This window comes from Pelodiscus sinensis, chromosome 32 (assembly GCF_052426305.1).
Source record: "Pelodiscus sinensis isolate ZL-2025 chromosome 32, ASM5242630v1, whole genome shotgun sequence".
Lineage (NCBI taxonomy): Eukaryota > Metazoa > Chordata > Testudines > Trionychidae > Pelodiscus > Pelodiscus sinensis.
The window spans coordinates 10180530-10198478 of NC_143083.1; the positions used below are offsets into that span (position 1 = coordinate 10180530).

The 17949-nt window shown below is 45.7% G+C and overlaps 1 protein-coding gene across 10 annotated transcripts in view; it reads right to left on the reverse strand.

The window, feature by feature from the left end:
* RFX2 (regulatory factor X2) overlaps nt 1-17949 on the reverse strand; it is a 107813-nt gene that overhangs the window by 52682 nt on the left and 37182 nt on the right. For 3 of the 10 annotated variants that reach the window (XM_075902984.2, XM_075902986.2, XM_075902985.2), the window contains one exon: nt 3360-3500. The exons of the other annotated variants lie outside the window; for them this stretch is intronic. The gene's annotated coding sequence lies outside the window, so the exon portion shown is untranslated. The remainder of the gene's footprint in view (nt 1-3359; nt 3501-17949) is intronic. 10 annotated transcript variants of the gene reach the window in all.

Sequence of the window (17949 nt, forward strand, 5' to 3'; positions counted from 1 at the left end):
AAAAAAATATTTACTCCTTCCCATAACACAAGAACTAGGGGTCAAATGAAATTAATAGGTAGCAGGTTTTAAACGAACAAAAGGAAGTACACAGTCAGCCTGTGGAACTCCCTGCCACAGGATGTTGTTCAAAAAATAACTAGATAAATTCATGAAGGATACGTCCATCAATGGCTACTAGCCAGGATGAGAAGGGATGGTGTCCCCAGCCTCTGTTTGTCAGGACTAGGAATGGACAACAAAGTAATCACTTGATGATTCCCTGTTCTATTCATTCCCTCTGGGGCACTTTGCTTTGACCACGTCAGCAGACAGGATACTGGCCTACATGGACCTTTGGTCTGATCCAGTATGGCCATTCTTATGCTCAAAGATGCACCTTTTCTTTATTTTCATTTTTCTGAGGATCTTTTCATAGTGGTGTATGAGACTATATCTCAAATATAGTAGTAATATGTTGCTCCAACATCAAACTGGCTTCACTGGGTACATCTATGCAGCAACACTATTTCGAAATAACTAGCACTATTCCAAAATAACTCAGTCCGCCTCTACATAGCAGGCAGTTATTTCGAAATAGTGTTGTGATACTGTCAAGCCGGAGGACTTCGTACTCCGACTCCTGTAACCCTCATTGTACAAGGAATAAGGGAAGTCAGAGGAAGAGTGCTCTATTTCAAAATAAGTGCTGGGTAGATGCTCCCTATTTATTTCAAAATAAGCTATGCAATTGACATAGCTCAATTTGCATAGCTTATTTCGAGGTAAGCCCTGCAGTGTAGGCACACCCTCTGAGCCTGATGCTTACAAGGGATGCTCAGGACCTTGTCAAGATCAGACCGTAATGCACCTGGTCTACAAAAGAGATATCTGTGATTTGCAGATTTAATTATAAGCAGGGCTTGCTGAGCTGCGGCAAGCCCTGCTCACCAGCCACGCTGTCCAAACCCAGCTCTTCCAGACTGTAATCTACTCGCCAAGGGCAAGATTACATAGATTGTCGAGCCCGGTTATAAGAGGATCCATGTGAATGTAACACCATTTGCTACTCCCTGGCAGTGTCTACACTGGGCCACTTATTCCGGAAAATCAGCCGCTTTTCCGGAATAAGCTGCGAGCTGTCTACACTGGCCCTTGAATTTCCGGAAAAGCAACGATGCTCTACTGTACAAAATCAGCCGCTATTCCGGAAAAACTATTCTGCTCCCGCTCAGGCATAAGTCCTTATTCCGGAACACTGTTCTGGAAAAGGGCCAGTGTAGACAGCCCAGTAGTCTTTTCCAGAAAAAAGCCCCGATCGCGAAAATGGCGATCAGGGCTCTTTTCCAGAAAAGCGTGTCTACATTGGCCACAGACGCTTTTCTGGAAAAAGGGCTTTTCCGGAAAAGCAGCCTGCCAATGTAGACGCTCCTTTTCCGGAAAAACAGAAAAAGGAATAGTATTCCGTTTTAAGCAGTTCCGGAAATTCATGCCAGTGTAGACACAACCCTCGTGTTTTCAAGTCACATCTACTCACCGTTACTAACAAGTTTTTCTCTCCCCGTGACCCTGAACATCCCCACAGAGATGGGGAAAGACAGGAGCTGGATCTTATTTCCTCACACTTGCATCATCAACATTGTCAGATTTGTTACAACTGCACATTCTTTATTATTGATGATGCCACAGAGGGAATCCACCTGGCTTTTCACATATCAAATGAAGTTTGCAGCACTGGTCATCAGAAAAGCTAAGCAAATGTGAACTGGACCCCAGAATGACATTTTACACAGTGATATTTGGAACAGAGTGAAAACCTCCTTGGATAATTTCCACCTTCGTTCAACTCTGTCCTGTGCGTCTCGGGACTGGAAGAGGCAAATATGTTTACGCCTACTGCTAAGATGCACTTGTGCTGCTCACAAGCCTAGAACATAAACTGTCTTGCACTCAATGACGACTCCTACTCTCTGAACGGCTGTACATAGCACCCTGTATCTAGGGAGTACATTTGCACTCACAGGAGCTGAATGTCCCAGGGAACCGCACTGAGTGCCGAAGAGGAGATTTTCATAGGCACAAATGGGAGTCAAGCAACCAATTTCCATTGAAAGTCAATAGAGGCTGGATGCATAACTCCCATTTGTGCCACTGAAAGCCTCCCCCTGCTCTATCCTTTAGAGCTAATGCTGTGTCTACACTACGGAGCCTCTATTGGCATAGGTTTGTGCTGGCATCACTTTGCTAGCAGAACCTGCTAGTGTAGATGCACCCTATATAAACAGAAGGAGTTTTTCTGTCAGTGTACGAACACCATCTCCCCAACTGATAAAACTTAGAAAATAATAAATAGTCTAGCAGCACCCAAGACTAACAAAACACGTAGATGGTATCATGAGCTTTCATGGACACAACCCACTTTTTCAGATGAATGAATGAATCCCCAAATAATGCTAGCTGAGTTTATGCTTGGGGTTTTGTTAGCATCATTGGTCAGGGGCATGTTTTTCACACTCCTGACCAATGTAGCTACGCTGATACAACTTTTAAGTGTAGACCAAAGTGAAGAGGCATGTCTTAGGTTAAGTCTACACTACTGAGTCTTGTTGCCAAAAATTTATGTTGACACCCAAAAGTCAATAAAACAAAAGTCGCCAGAGGTTATTCACACTTGCTCCCTCTGTTGATAGATCATGTCCACACTGGGGGCACCTTCATAGCAGTGTGAGCACTGCATTGTGGGTATGTATCACTGGTCACTGAATATCTTGGGATTCCCTTCGAGCGCTGGGAGCAGCATCACAAGTAGCTGTGAGCTCTCCGTGCTCAAGAATGTCAAAGCAGCACAGCAGCCTGTCCCTCTCCCCATGCAGCACAAGTCTGCCTGCTGCTGTGTTCCTACTGCAGGGCAGAACAGGAACAGTCCAATGATTTGTTCTTTGTTTGCTCCCCAAATGGATCAGCTCACTCAGCTGTCAGATACTTCCTGGCATTTTGAAAGGGGAGAGGCACATGCCTGCAGGACAGCAGAAATCACAATACACTGAGCAGAGACCATCAGGGTAAGCATGGTGCGATATTAACAGAAAGTAGTTCTGTCAACAAAACAAACAGCAGTGTCTACACTGGCTCTTTGTCAACAGTAAAAGAGGGAGGAGAAAAAAAATCTCTCATAAGTTTTCTGTCACTGAAACTGGGTGTTTTTCCCAATAAAAGTTGCATTGCAGAGTGTACGCTCTCACTGTTTTGTTGCCAAAGGACAGTTTTTGGCAACCAAACTTGATGGTGGAGTCATACCCTTATTTTAGATTAACACTAATTTATGTCAACAGGAGTAGAGCTGTTAACTTCTTACATAGCACTTTGGAAATTCTGCTCACCTGTGTGAAACTGATGCCTGTTACAAGTTGTAAAGGGACCCAGTTTATCCCTCTAGAGTCAATCTGGTTCTGGAGGCACCAATTCCATGGCATTCTAGATCAATTGCTTCTAACACAGACTCCGCTGCTGAAATGTAAATCCTGTTGAATTTTAATAATGCATATTTTGTTACTACCTTTATTAGATGTGGTATAAAAAATAGAAATATGCAAACAGCCAAGCCACATATGATCTTGACTTCAGGAGTAAAGAGCAACAGAACTATTAAAAGTGGTAGATGGAGTCTGGCTGCCAATCCACATGTCTCAATAGATTTGTACAGGTGAAAATGATTTGTTAACTGTGGGTACATCTACACAGCAAAGTTATTTCAAAATAACAGCCATTATTTCGAAATAACTTTACCAGCGTCTACACAAACCACTATTTTGAAATTAAATCGAAATAGCGGAGGGCTTATTTCAAAATTGGTAAAACTCATTCCACGAGGAATAGCACCAATTTCGAAATTGCTATTTCAAAATTGTGTAGATGCTTATTTCGAAATAGGGGGCCTCCAGCTCTTCCCAGGGTGCCCTGGTGGCCACTCTGGGCACAATCAAGAAAACTCCTCTCTCTCTCCTCCTCCCCGGAGCCCTTAAAGGGGCAGACTCTGGCCACAGTGCCTGTGTCAGCTCCAAGCATGCCAGCCCAAAGCCAGCAGTCACTGCACCTGACCCAGCAGCTCCAGCATGAGTTAGGCAGCCAGTGCCAGTCAGCCCTCCACCGCTCCCCAGGACCAGTATGCCAGCTCCCAGGAGCCTGCCAGGAACTGGAAAAGGCAGGCGCCTGCCTGGTCCACTGCAGAGATCAGGGACCTAATTCAGGTTTGGGGGGATGCCTCCAATGTCTATGATCTCCACTCTAAATGGAGGAACACAACAATCTACAGGGGGATGGCTGCCAGCCTGGCTACCAAAGGCCACATGCAAACCCAGGAGCCGGTTCGCATGAAAATAAAGGAGCTGCGGCAGGCGTATGCCAGGGCCACAGGGGGCAGCTCCCAACCAGGGGCAGACCCAGACCCCTGCCCCTATTTTGATGCCATGGACCGCATCCTGGGGGGTAGGATGGTCCGTGCCCCCCAAGTGGTCATCGACCCTGGGGCAGAGCTTGCTGCCTCCTGCTGCTCCAGCCCCTGCTGTCTCCCCAGCTACCACTCCTCCCCCCACTCCTTCTTCTTCATCCCCACCATCCCCACCCCCTCAGGGATGCCGAGGCCCCCGCACCCACAGTGCTGGGAGACAGTTGGGCTGGCAAGACCCCCAACCCTGAGCCCTGAGCTTCTCCTCCCCTTGCCTACCCCTACCAGCTCCCTCCTCCCAGGTTTCCCCCTCCCCTCTCCATCCTCCCTCCTCCCCTCTCCCAGCTTCTTTCCCCAGTCTCACCTCAGTTTCAGTCCCGTCCCCCCCCACCCCAGTTTTGTTCGATAAAGAGGCTTTGTTGTAATGAACACACGTGTCTTTTATTATACAGCAGGAAGGGGGGTCAGGGAGGGGTAAGTGGAAGGACATGAAGGAGGAATGAAGCACAAGCGCCCAGTGAGGCACACCAGGGAAACTGTTACTGCCTGCAGAATGTGTTGCCAGGCTCGCAGCAATACGTCCAGGAGAAGCACTAGAGTGCCCAGGGGCAATTCCGGCTCCATGCTGCAGAGTCCTGTGGTGTCCTGAGTGAGGACAATCAGAGCACGCAGAGAAAAAAATGCTTTGCTGTCCCTCAGCAAGGTAGGCAAGCAAGCAGGGAAACCTTAGAACCATCTGTCCAGGGGGGTCCCTTTAAGCACAGGTCTCAGATAGCCTCAGGCAGCAGCCACACGAGGTAACTCCTGACCTGATGCCCTGCCAGAACCAGTTCCGGGCAGCCTTAAATGCGATTCAGCATCCTATCAGTGTGGACATGCTATTTCGAAATAGCAAAACGCTATTTCGAAATGCAATTTATGTCTAGACGCGTTATTTCGAAATAACGCTGTAGTGTAGCCTGTCATTCCAAACAGCTGATGATGTACAAGAAAGAAGAGAATCCAAAGTGGACTCTCTCAGCTGTGTTGGCTCTTGGATGGCTAAGAAGAGTAAAAATAAGTCAATTATTTGTAAAGTCAGCAGATCAGATTCTGAGCACCCACAGGAGGCCGAGCTCTGTAGTAAGAAGGGGCCTTTTAAAAAAATATTCATTTTCAGACTGAGACAAGCTTTACACCACTGGGTGTCCGATTCACCTGGTGATGAGTGCTTGTGACATCACAGTTCATCACTATGGAAGTGACTGGAAAGGTCTAACCTCTGGATTGCATCATCATTAAATGAATCAGACAGAAGCAGGAGGCTGCTGTACTCTGGAAGCCTTCTGTTTACGCACAGCTATCTTGGTATCCAAGCAAACAGCAGTGACAGGAAAGGAAATACAGAAAAAGCTAACAACTTCTGGGTTCTATTTCTGATTCTACCAGCAACTTGCTTTGACCTTGAGTTAGTCATTTCTCCTATATCTCAGTTTTCCCATTTGTAAAGAAAAACCTGATTAACAATTACTTTCTTTTCTCAGGTGTTTCAAAGGTCTCCATCTCAGAATGTTAATACATTAGAGAATGACTAATAATATTTTTTTTAAAAACATTGAAAATTGCTGACACAGGGCAATCTTCACACGTTCCACTGTTTAATTCATATATCATATTGCCTTTGTGTGATTGATCTTGTCCATTTTGATCCATCACATCTGGACTGGCCTAAAAAGCTGGGAAAATAAAGATGAGCGTTTCAAAATGCTTTCCACCCTCAACATTGCAGGAAGGAAAAAATAAAAATAGACAGCTCGGGAGTAAATGTTACGTAGCTTTCCTCATGCATGTCTATTTTAACTCTGTAGCAAGGGAAACCCCATTCATTACCAATTCCCAGGCTTAAAAACAAACAAACATTCAAAAAGGTAAATTTAGCCTTGCTCCTGCACATGACTGTACATGGGCGCAACCCCAGCTCCCACACACTGTGCCCCTATATGGGGGGAAGGGAAGAGCACACCATACTGGGGGGCCCAGAGGCCCTGAGGGCCCATCCCTGGTTGCACTGTGGTATGTGTATGGGAGGAGGTCCGTGGTACAAGTTTGTACTACAGGTTGAACTTCACTGGTCCAGCACCTTTGGGACCCAACTGATCCTGGACCAGAGAATTTGCCAGCCCAGGGGAGGTCAATGCATCAGGGGCTCCGCTTTTCCTCCTTAGTTGCCCAGGGTTCAGCTCTCCCCACAGAGGGGGGCTCTGCTTTCCCCCTCCCCCGCTCTGCTGACATCCGGGAATTCACTTTTGCCCTGCGGCTCTGCTGCCATTGGGTGTGGGGGGAGAGTAGTAGCTCTATGTTCCCCCAATGGTTCCCGCTGTTGCCCAGGGCTCCACGCTCCATCCAGTGGCTCCCCTGCCACCAGGGGCTCTCCTCAGCAGCCCTGCTGCTGCCTGGAGCTCTGTGCTCTTCCCGGCAGCCCCACTGCCACCCGGGGTTCTGCTCTCTTGACCTCCTAGTCTGGCAATGCTCCTGGCCCCATGGGTGTTGATGATGAACTAGGGGTGTTGCTGGACTAGGAAAATCGAGATTACGGAGTTTCAACCTGTAGGTCAAAAAAATTATGCCTGCCTGTCCACACAGAGCTCCACTGAAGCTAATTGGACTCTGGGTTGGGGGGGGTATCAAATGCAGAATTGGGGCCTTAAAAGAAGAATTGCAAGTCTACACAGAATGTTTTAACAGAGCATCCTCTTCCAAAAACCTACACTAAAGTTTCTAAGCTACACGCTGAGGCCTCCAACATATAATATCACTGCTGATCCAAATCACAGCAGGGAGTCTGCCCATGAAAAAAGATTTCATTAATTTAACTCCAGTATTTTGGTTCTGACTCAGCAACATCTGTAAGCACATGGCTAACTTCTAAGCAGGAAAGTACTCCCATGTACTTAGGCTCCTTTAACAGCCAGAGAATAAGTGAATTGTTGTGTGTAATGGGTACCATAACAATGGCACAGTTAAAGGTACTATTTATACACCCAATTAATACAATTGTGGTATTGCCATTTGTACTAAACATATAAATATTTTAAAGGATCAAGAATTATATAAATTAGGAAGCATGCTACTGGGTGGTACTAACTAGGGATGTGTTTATTCAAGTAACCATGTAACCACTGAAAATTACAAAGGCAGCAGTATGGGGTGGGGGGGGGCTGTGTGTAACCATGCACATTAACTGATGAACCCTGACTCATTGGTTAAGCATGTGAACAGTTACACTTTTACATCCCTAACACTAATACAGATGCCCATAGAATAGGGTTGCCAACCCTCCAGGACTGGACTGGTGTCTCCAGGAATTAAAGATTAATCTTTAATTAAAGATTATGCCATGTGATTAAATAGCCAGGAATACATCTAGTCAAAACTGGTGATCCTACCATGGAAATCAGGGTACAAATAACAGATTTGAATTATGCCATAGCTACAATATTAATTTATTCGCTGAAGTTAAAAAAATACATAAGGAAAAATAATCAAGCAATAGAGAATGCATTCCGTAATCCAAAAGCATTTTAGGAGATAAAATGTATGTTACACTATTTGGTGGGGGGGGGGGGGGGAAGAATCAGTTCACCTTTATGATGAAGTTTATTTAGCTACCATATTTCTTTAAAATTCCAAGATCTTTTAAATCTTTTTATTATCATTTTGGCAACTGTTTAAAGAACAGTGGAACATCACATAAAGGACAATTCGGTAGTGTAAGGGAGACTTGAGGTGAAATTTTTATGGAAAGTAAAGAACTCTACTACTTTATATTTCATGCTTTCCTCCAAATGATTTTAAAGTACTTCATAATTATGAATTGCTTCACAATATCTCCTTGAGGACAAGTTATTACACCCAGATAGTAAACAAAGGCATAAAAAAGCACTTGGTTAAGCAACTTCCCCAATGAAACACAGTGAGTCATAGTACAGGCAGTCCCCGGGTTACATACAAGATAGGGACTGTAGGTTTGTTCTTAAGTTGAATTTGTATGTAAGTCGGAACTGGTACATGTTGTAGGGGAAACTCTAGCCAAACATTTCTCCAGAGTTCAGTTTTATTCTCCCACACCTCACTTCCCTCAGTCCTTTATTCTCAAGCTGAGGTGTCTGCTGAGAGAAGCCACTCCGCGTCTCCCTGGTCTGCTGGAGGGGTGGAGAGGGGGGGCGCTAGCTTCGCGTCTCCCTAGTCTGCTGGGGGGAAGCAGCTAGTGCGGGGTTGCCTCATCCCGTTTGTAAGTAGGGATCCGAAGTAAGTCGGATCCATGTAACCCGGGGACTGCCTGTATAGCAAAATATTTAGAATATTTATAACGTACTGAGCCTTCACTTCATGCCTTTCATCTCAGGATTTCAGATTAAGATAAAACAATGAAAAAGGCCCAATCACAATTTTTCACATGACATGCTGAATTCCGCCTGCAGCTGACAGCAGAGGCTCTCAGAGATAGCCTCCTCTAACTTTAGCTCACAACGGAATCCCAGGGGAAACCATTAATCCATATTAAATAAACATATAGAGGAAAGAAAATGAGGCAGATTGACATGACAGAGAAATAAAAAGGTATAGCAATTCTGCAGCATCTAACTACTACATATTTGAATTTGTGCATCTGCCTGTCTGTCCATCTATCCAAATGTGAGTCTGTTTCTTCAAGAACTCCTCCTAAATGGTAAGAGCTAGGACTACCAAATTCGGTATGCAGCTTCCTCTTATCGTATCTTAAAGCAAGGTCAGGGTTTGACTGTGTCAGAGCAATGGGATGTGCCTGCACTGGGATTGTTTTCCATAGCATGGAAAGGGAGGGTGCTGCTAGGAGGGATAGTTATACTGCAGAAGACAAGGGGGGCAGTGCCCAGCTAGGGAAAGGGCTCTGAATGTTGCCATCCACTAGCCACGGGTAAGCTTCCTGTGCTAGTTCTGGGCATAGTTGTCCCCCCCGCCTCCTGTGCTGGCCCACATGCTCCACAGCCCACTGCCCAATCCATTCCCCGCTCCATCCCACCCTCAGTCCCAGCCCCAGAAAGGGAGAGGATCCCAGGTGAGTGCCCAAGTGGGCCATGCAGCCCCCATTTCTGCTGGCAACCCTGAAGAGCCACTGCCACTGGAGCAACGTGGCTGCGGGTGCCCCAGGGAGCTGCTGCCGGAGCGGCACGACCACAGGCGCCCTTGGGAACTGAGATCACCAGTGGAGCAGCATGGCCGCGGGTGCCCTGGGAAGCTGCCGCTGCCAGAGCAGTGTGTGGGTGCCACAGGCAGCCACCGCCACTGCCATAGTAGCACAGTGACAGGTGCCCTAAGCAGCCACCACCACTGGAGCAGCACAAACACAGGCACCCCAGGGAGTTCCCACTGCCGCCAGAACAGCATAGACCTGGGCACCTTGGGCAGCCACCACTGCCGGAGCAGCACAAGCACAGGAAGCCTCGCTAACCCCCCTGGTCCTCCCAGCTCCTTGCCCTCACCCACCCCCCCACTCTCTGCCCTGACTCCTGCTCCCCCCCACACCATGACCTGACTTCTGCACCCACCACACCATACCGTGAGCCCCACAAGGACCCGAGCAACACTAGGTAAATCTTCTAACATTCCATAATGCAAGAATAAGACCAGCATTCACTAACACCTGCTCATATTAAATGCTGCACATAACCTTTGTATTTATCGTTAACATTTCTTAATTATAAGTAATATTTCCTTAAGATTTCCAACTGTGCAGTGTTTGTGCTATTTCATTGGCCGTGAGTCACTCAGGGACCAAAATGACCCACAGTAGTCTAGTTAAATGTATGCTCACTGCATGCAAGATAGTATAAAGAATTTCCAGTTTTATCACGAGTCTCACAATATTTGGTATAAAGCCCCAGTTCTTGGATACAAGTGGGTATTAAGAAACTCAACTTTTTTTTAAAGAAATTAAAGATTTCTAGCCATTATAATTGCAAAGAAAAGCTTGAAAAGTGCATACTAAAAAGCTAAGAAAAAGGTGAATCAAATACAGGCAGTCCCCGAGTTACGCGGATCCGACTTATGTCGGATCCGCACTTACGAACGGGGCTCTCTCGCCCCGGAGCTCGCAGGCAGCGGGACCGCCCAGAGCGCAGCGGTCCCGCCACCTCGACCTCCGGGGCGAGAAAAGCTGCTCCCAGTGCCCAGCAGACCAGGGGCACCGGGAGCGAAGCCACAGCCGCGGCGGGTTGCCGCGCTTCTGAGGCTTGTGGACCCTGGGGCAGAGCAGCTGGGGTGCTGCCGGTTGGTCCCGCAGCGCCGCTCTGGGCACTACTGGACCAACCCGGCAGCGCCCCAGCTGCTCTGCCCCAGGCGTCCTGATTCAGCCGCTGCTGGTCAGTTTCAGCAGCGGCTGAATCAGGACGCCTGGGGCAGAGCAGCTGGGGTGCTGCTGGGTTGGTCCAGTAGCACCGAGGAGTGGCGCTACTGGAGCAACCCAGCAGCACTCCAGCTGCTCTGCCCCAGGCGTCCCCAAGTCAGCCGCTGCTGAAACTGACCGGCGCTGACTACAGGAAGCCCGAGGCAGAGTTGCTCTGCCCCGGGCTTCCTGGAATCAGCCGCTGATCAGTTTCAGCAGCAGCTGACTTGGGGACGCTTGGGGTTCTTAAGTTGAATCTGTATGTAAGTAAGAACTGGCGGTCAGTTTCAGCAGTGGCTGAATCTGGACGCCAGTTCCGACTTACATACAGATTCAACTTAAGAACAAACCTACAGTCCCTATCTTGTATGTAACCCGGGGACTACCTGTAATCCAAAATGTATTTTTAATCTCAATATTTTTAAGTCAATATAATGACTTCAAGGACCAGACTCATTGATTTTGAATGCTCGGCGCTGGCAGAGAGTTTGTATTATCCATGTAATTTGACAAATGCCACAAAATTAAGTAAAAAGATCTTATTTTAAAAGTATACGCAGACAGATATAAAGTGCAGCCTTAGCTTTTAGAATTATTTGATCTCAATTATTTTTCACCGATAGCTAGAAGCTAAAGCAGAGATGCAGAACCTCAGGGACGGGGGCTGGATGCCTGGATCCGGTTCCCAAGGTTCAGGAATCCCATGCCTACTGCTGGACTGGAGCATCAGTCAGTGCGGCCTGTGACTGATTTTTCTGTGGGTCAGCTGCCCCCAACCCAAAAAAGGTTCCCCACCTCGATCTAAACTAACATCAGGGTTTGCTTTGCATGGAACTTTTAAGGAAAAGTACATTTTAAAAAGAACAAAAAAAACCACCCCAAGTTTTCAGCTTCTGGAGCTTCTATACAAGTTTAGTTCACTTAGAGCATTTTTTTTTAATTCTCTAAAGGGACCCGTATCAACTGAAATCAGAAGAAATAACTTCAAGTATCAGGACCATTTTGTTCTCAAGAGGCACTAAGAGAATATTTTCTCCAAAAGGTGTTTGTATTCTATGAACATAGAATCATAGGACACTAAAACTGGAAGGGACCTTGAGACATGATCAAGTCCAGTCCCCTGCTGGACTCAATAAACCCTGAAAGTTGTCTGTCCAAACAGCTCTTAAATATCTCCAGTGATGGAGATTCCACAACCTTCCTAGCCAATTTAGTGCTTAACTAATCCAGTGTTTAACCATTCTGACAGTTAGGAAGTTTTTCCTAATGTCCAACCTAAACCTCGCTTGCTGTAGTTTAGCCCATTGCTTCTTGTTCTATCATCAGAGGCCAAGGAGAACAATTTTTCTCCCTCTTTCTTGTGACACCTTTTTAAGTACCTGAAAACCGCTATCATGTCCCCTCTCAGTCTTCTCTTTTCCAAACTAAACAAGTGCAATTATTTCAGTCTTCCCTCACAGCTCATGTTTTCTAGACCTTTCTTCATTTTTGTTGCTCTGGACCTTCTTCAATTTCTCCACACCTTTCCTGAAATGTGGTGCTTAGAGCCTGGACATAATATTCCAACTGTGGCCTAATCAGTGCAGAGTAGAGCAGAAGAATGACTTCTCGTGTCTTGCTCACAACACTCCTGTTAATGCATCCCAGAATGATGTTTGCTTTTTTTGCAATGGTGTCACACTGTTGATTCATATTTAGCTTGTGGTCCACCATGACCCCTAGACCTCTTTCTGCAGTGCTCCTTCCTAGACATGCGCTTCCCATTCTGTGTGAAACGGATTGTTCCTTCCTAAGTGGAGTACTTTGCATTTGTCCTTATTAAACTTCATCCTATTTACCTTTGACCATTTCTCCAGTTTGTCCAGATCATTTTCAATTATGACCCTATCCTCCAAAGCACTTGCAGCCCCTCCCAGCTTGGTATCATCTACAAATTTAATAAGCGTACTCTCTATGCCATCATCTAAATTGTTGATGAAGATATTGAACAGAACCAGTTCCAAAACAAAACCCTGCAAAAACCACAGGACATACCACACTAATACCAACCCTGGTACCTTCCCTTGCAACAAACCCCGTTGCCAGCTTTGTCCACATATTCATTCTGCTGATACCATTATTGGACCTAACCAAGTGAGTTATAAGATCAAGAACACATATTCCTGCGCATCCAGAAATATAATCTATGCTATCATGTGCCGAAAGTGTCCGTCTGCTATGTACATTGGACAAACATCTCAGACACTTCGCCAAAGGATTAATGCCCACAAAACAGATATCAGACAAGATCACAAAGAGAAAACAGTTTCTTGCCATTTTAACCAGAAAGGACACTCTCTCAATGACTTGACCACCTGCATTCTGCTACAAAGACCTTTTACATCTGCACTTGAAAGGGAATCCTCTGAACTGTCATTCATGTTAAAATTCGACACTTGCCAACAAGGACTTAACAAACATTTAAACTATCTCACCCATTACCAAGACAGTTTCCCCAATTATCACCTCTAATACCATTAACTCACAAACATCCCACTCTCCCCACCTCTAATATCATCAATTCACAGACACTTACCTTCCTTCCTCCCCCCCCCCCCCCCCCCCCGCATCCTCCTCCTGTTCTGCAATGTGATTTGTCCTTTTCATATTTGTTCATTTTTTTTAATTGTATACTTTGGTATATATGGTTGTGACTACTTTCTTCCACTATTTGATCTGAGGAAGTGGGTCTGGCCCACGAAAGCTCATCATCTAATAAACCATCTTGTTAGTCTTTAAAGTGCTACATTGTCCTGCATTTTGCTTCAACTACCCCAGACTAACACGGCTACATTTCTATCACTATTCTGCAAAACCTCACGTTGTGCCCTTCCAACATGACTGTGAACCATTAATAACTACTCTTAATAAGGGCTATACAGCCAATTATGCACCCACCTTATAGTAGCCCCATCTAAGTTGCATTTGCCTAGTTTATTGATAAGAAGGTCATGGGAGATTATATCAAATGCCTTACTAAAGTCTAGGTATACCACGTTCACCAATTCTCTCTTATCCATAAGGCTTGTAATCCTATCAAAGAAAGCTATCAGATTGGTTTGACATGATTTGTTCTTTACAAATCAATGCTGGCTATTAGCTATCACCTTATTTTCTTCCAGATGTTTGCAGATGAATTATTTAATTACTTGCTCCATTATCTTTCCTGCACAGAAGACCAGTATGTAGTTTCCAGGGTTGTTCTTATTTCCCTTTTTATAGATGGGCACTATATTTTCCCTTTTCCAGTCTTCTGGAATCTCTCCCGACTTCCATTATGACAGCTAAAGGCTCAGATACCTCCTCTATCAGCTCCTTGAGTATTCTAGGATGCATTTCATCAGTCCCTGGTAACTTGAAGACATCTAACTTTTCTAAGTAATTTTTAACTTGTTTTTTTTTTTTTTTTAAAAACAACTTCTAAGCCTATCCCATTTCCACTAGCATTCACTATGTTGGGCATCCCTTCATCATCAAACTTCTTGGTGAAGACCGAAACAAAGAAGTCATTAAGCAACTCTGCCATTTCCAAGTTTCCTGTTACTGTTTCTCCCTCCTCACTGAGCAATGGGCCTACCCTGTCCTTGCTCTTCCTCTTGCTTCTGTTACATTTATAGAATGTCTTCTTGTTACCCTTTATGTCTCTAGCTACACTGAGCTCATTTCGTGCCTTTGCCTTTCTAACCTTGTCCCTGCATACCTGTATTGTTTGCTTATATTCATCCTTTGTAATTTGTCCTAGTTTCCACTTTTTTATTACTCCTTTTTGATTTTTAGATCATGCAAGATGTCCTGGGTAAGCCAAGGATGTCTTTTGCCATACTTTCTATCTTCCCTATGCAATGGAATAGTTTTCTTTTGGCCCTTAATAATGTCTAAGGGGTGGTTGAGATTCTGTGGCCTGCACTGTGCAGGGGGTCAGACTAGATGATCATAATGGTCCCTTCTGACCTTAAAGTCTATGAATCTATGAATCTATGAATGTCCCTTTGAAAATCTGCCAATTTTCCTCAGTTGTTTTTCCTCTTAGTCTTGCATATATTACATATATAAGAATGAAAAGAAAACAGTTTAAATATAAACACTACACAGAAGATTAGTTCTCCACACCTTCCACAGTAATTGAAAATACTGAGTAACAAGGAGACAGAGGGCTGTAGCTTTTCCATTTCTTCATCAATAAATGCTTAATATGTATCGGATTTATCCAAGAACAACTATGCCACACTTATTTAAGAAGGTATCATGTGGCCAAATATTTTCCACTTCACTTGCCACTTTTGGCCTATCCTCTATTTAAAAAACTGCCCTAAAAGGGAAATAATTGCGTTTTTACTGAAGCATATAAGGTGTAGGAGATAAAACCAACTTTTTAAAATGATTTTACAAAGTATGAAACCAACATCAACTCAAGTAATTAAGCCAGGTTAAGGCAGAACTATGTAAGATAATATCTGCATCAGAAATAGATTGTTCCCTGCTTTTACCCTCAACCCAACACATTCAGCCGTCTTTTTTTGGTTATAGTTCCAGGACACACCATCTCCAAAAATGCTAGGAATTTCTCTAAAATTCAGATCAAGGGAAGAAAGTTTATCCCCAGCCCATAAAAGCACTTAAAAGCAGGAGGCGCATGTTAGCAAACACTTTCAGACTGCCAGAAATTACTCTGGACCAGATTCCCAGGTCAAATACTCTCAAAAACTTTGGGAAAGATTGACTCCAGATTATCCATCTCTAAAAGCTTATTGACCAGAAACAAAACCCTTACTACTGTCTGACAGCTGGACTAAGCCCCTCTTCTGTTCCTATGGGTCTAACAGAAGCTAATCAATATGGCTTCTTTCCAGTTTGGAAAGACTGGAGAACTCAGAGGGTGCCTATAAAGAGAAAAAGCTCTCAAGATGGTTGTTAGTAATAGGCACACCTCAAAGTATCTGCAAGTATGGCAGCTAAGCTCAACGCATCTCCAAAATGCAATGTGTCTAGAAATCCTAAAATCAGTTTCACTCACAACATTACAGTATTTCCTGATTTATAGAGAGATCAGAGGGGAAAAAATATCAGGAAAGAATAGCCTTTCCTATTTCTGTTTTTAGAAAAAAAACCTGGAAAATGCAGCAGTACATTAAGAATATGCTGAATGTAGGCCCATCAGAAACACGATCTCCATGCCAATATCTAGCATCCCAGTCCCTGCACAGTCAACAGCGTCCAAAGCAAATGGGAATGTGCCACTGCTTTCCCACTTTCGCTAGATCATACAACTTGAGGTACCGAAAAGCCTTGTCTGACAGCAGCAGCAACATGCACTCATATGCCACCAGCTATTCACAGACTTATGGTTGCACCAGGGAGCCCTGACCACTGGGCCCAGGCACCAACAATTCCTCCTTAATCCGTCCCTTGATTCACCATCAGGTTTGGTGATGGCGGGGACCAGTGATGAGGATCCGTGTGGTTTAACATGCCCTTCATTATGGTATCCAAGCCTATTGTTATGTTGTTTAAAATAGTACACTCAGTTGTGGCTGATCTTTCCTTCTCTCTGCTCCTCAAACTTAGAACATAGGTGGAAATACCCTGGCATGCAAAACAGGCTCACCCAAGCACTCTTGTGAATTACGGGTTATAGCATGCGTCCTTTCAATAACATGAGGTAAATGAAGGATGAAAATGGCAAGGAACCCGATAATGGGCTGGTTCTGGAATCTCTGCTTTTTAATTGATTGAATTGCTTCAGAATGTTATAAGGACAGAAGGCACCAGAACCTTCCACTGATTACGTTAAATTAAATTAAAAGAGACAAAACAGTACTTCTGGGAGAGCTCTAGTTACCTGGAAACACAGATGAACCCAAAACATAGGTTTCAAGGCTTTCCAGGACACCAAGCAGTCTGTCTGTATTTCAGCAACTTGGTCCTCGTGAAAAATATAAACCAGGAAGAGACTTTTAATAGCAATTGTTAATTATACAAATACACTTTCAGTCTTGAATTGGATTTAATGGAACTGAATCATGTTAAATAGCTATTATATTATCATGGAGCCAGGAACGTACAGTAAAACTCCATTAGTCCGGCATCCAATGCTCCGGGACTCCTGATAGTCCGGCACCATCAGGAACCCGGAAGTGCTGGGGCAGCCGGACAGGCTTCCCCCATTCAGCTGCTGCTGAAACTGACCAGCAGCTGAATCGGGGAAGCTGGGAGCAGAGCAGCTGGGGTGCTGCCCGGTTGGTCTCGTAGCGCTGCCCCTCGGGGCTGCGAGACCAACCCGGCAGCACCCCAGGTGCTCTTGGGGATGCCTGGGGCAGAGCAGCTGCAGTGTTGCCGGGTTGGTCCCACAGCGCCAAAGGACGGTGCTGCGGGACCAACCCGGCAGGACCCCAGCTGCTCTGTCCCAGGGGTCCCCGATTCAGCAGCTGCTGAAACAGATCAGCGGCTGATTCCAGGAAGCCCGGGGCAGAGCTGCTCTGCCCCTGCTTCCTGGAATCAGCTGCTGATCTGTTTCAGAAGCGGCTGACTTGGGGACCCCTGGAGCAGAGCAGCTGGGGTGCTGCCAGGTTGGTCCTGCAGCGCCGAGGGGCGGCGCTACGGGACCAACCGGGCAGTACCCCAGCTGCTCTGTCCCAGGCGTCCCCTATAGCAGCTGGAGTGCTGCTGGGTTGGTGCCGTAGCGCCGTCCCTCGGCGCTGAGGGACCAACCCGGCAGCACCCCAGTTGCTCTATTGCAGGCATCCCCGATTCAGCTGCTGCTGAAACTGACCAGCAGCGGCTGAATCAGGGACGCCTGGGGCAGAGCTGGACTATCGTAAGGGGGGTCTATGAGGGGTCTGGGGTGGCATCCCCTCCCACCTCACTCCAGACCCCTCATAGGCCCCCCTTCTGATAGTCCGGCATATCTGATAATCTGGCACCCCCTGGGTCCTAAAGGTGCCGGATTATCGGAAGTTTACTGTACAATGGTCTTCATTGTTTCTTTACATTTCCCTTTCACAGATGTGGGAGAGTGCTAGGCACTTTTTTGTGTGGATAATTTAAATAGGGTTTCCTTAGGAGTCAGTCGAATGTGTGGCAGAAG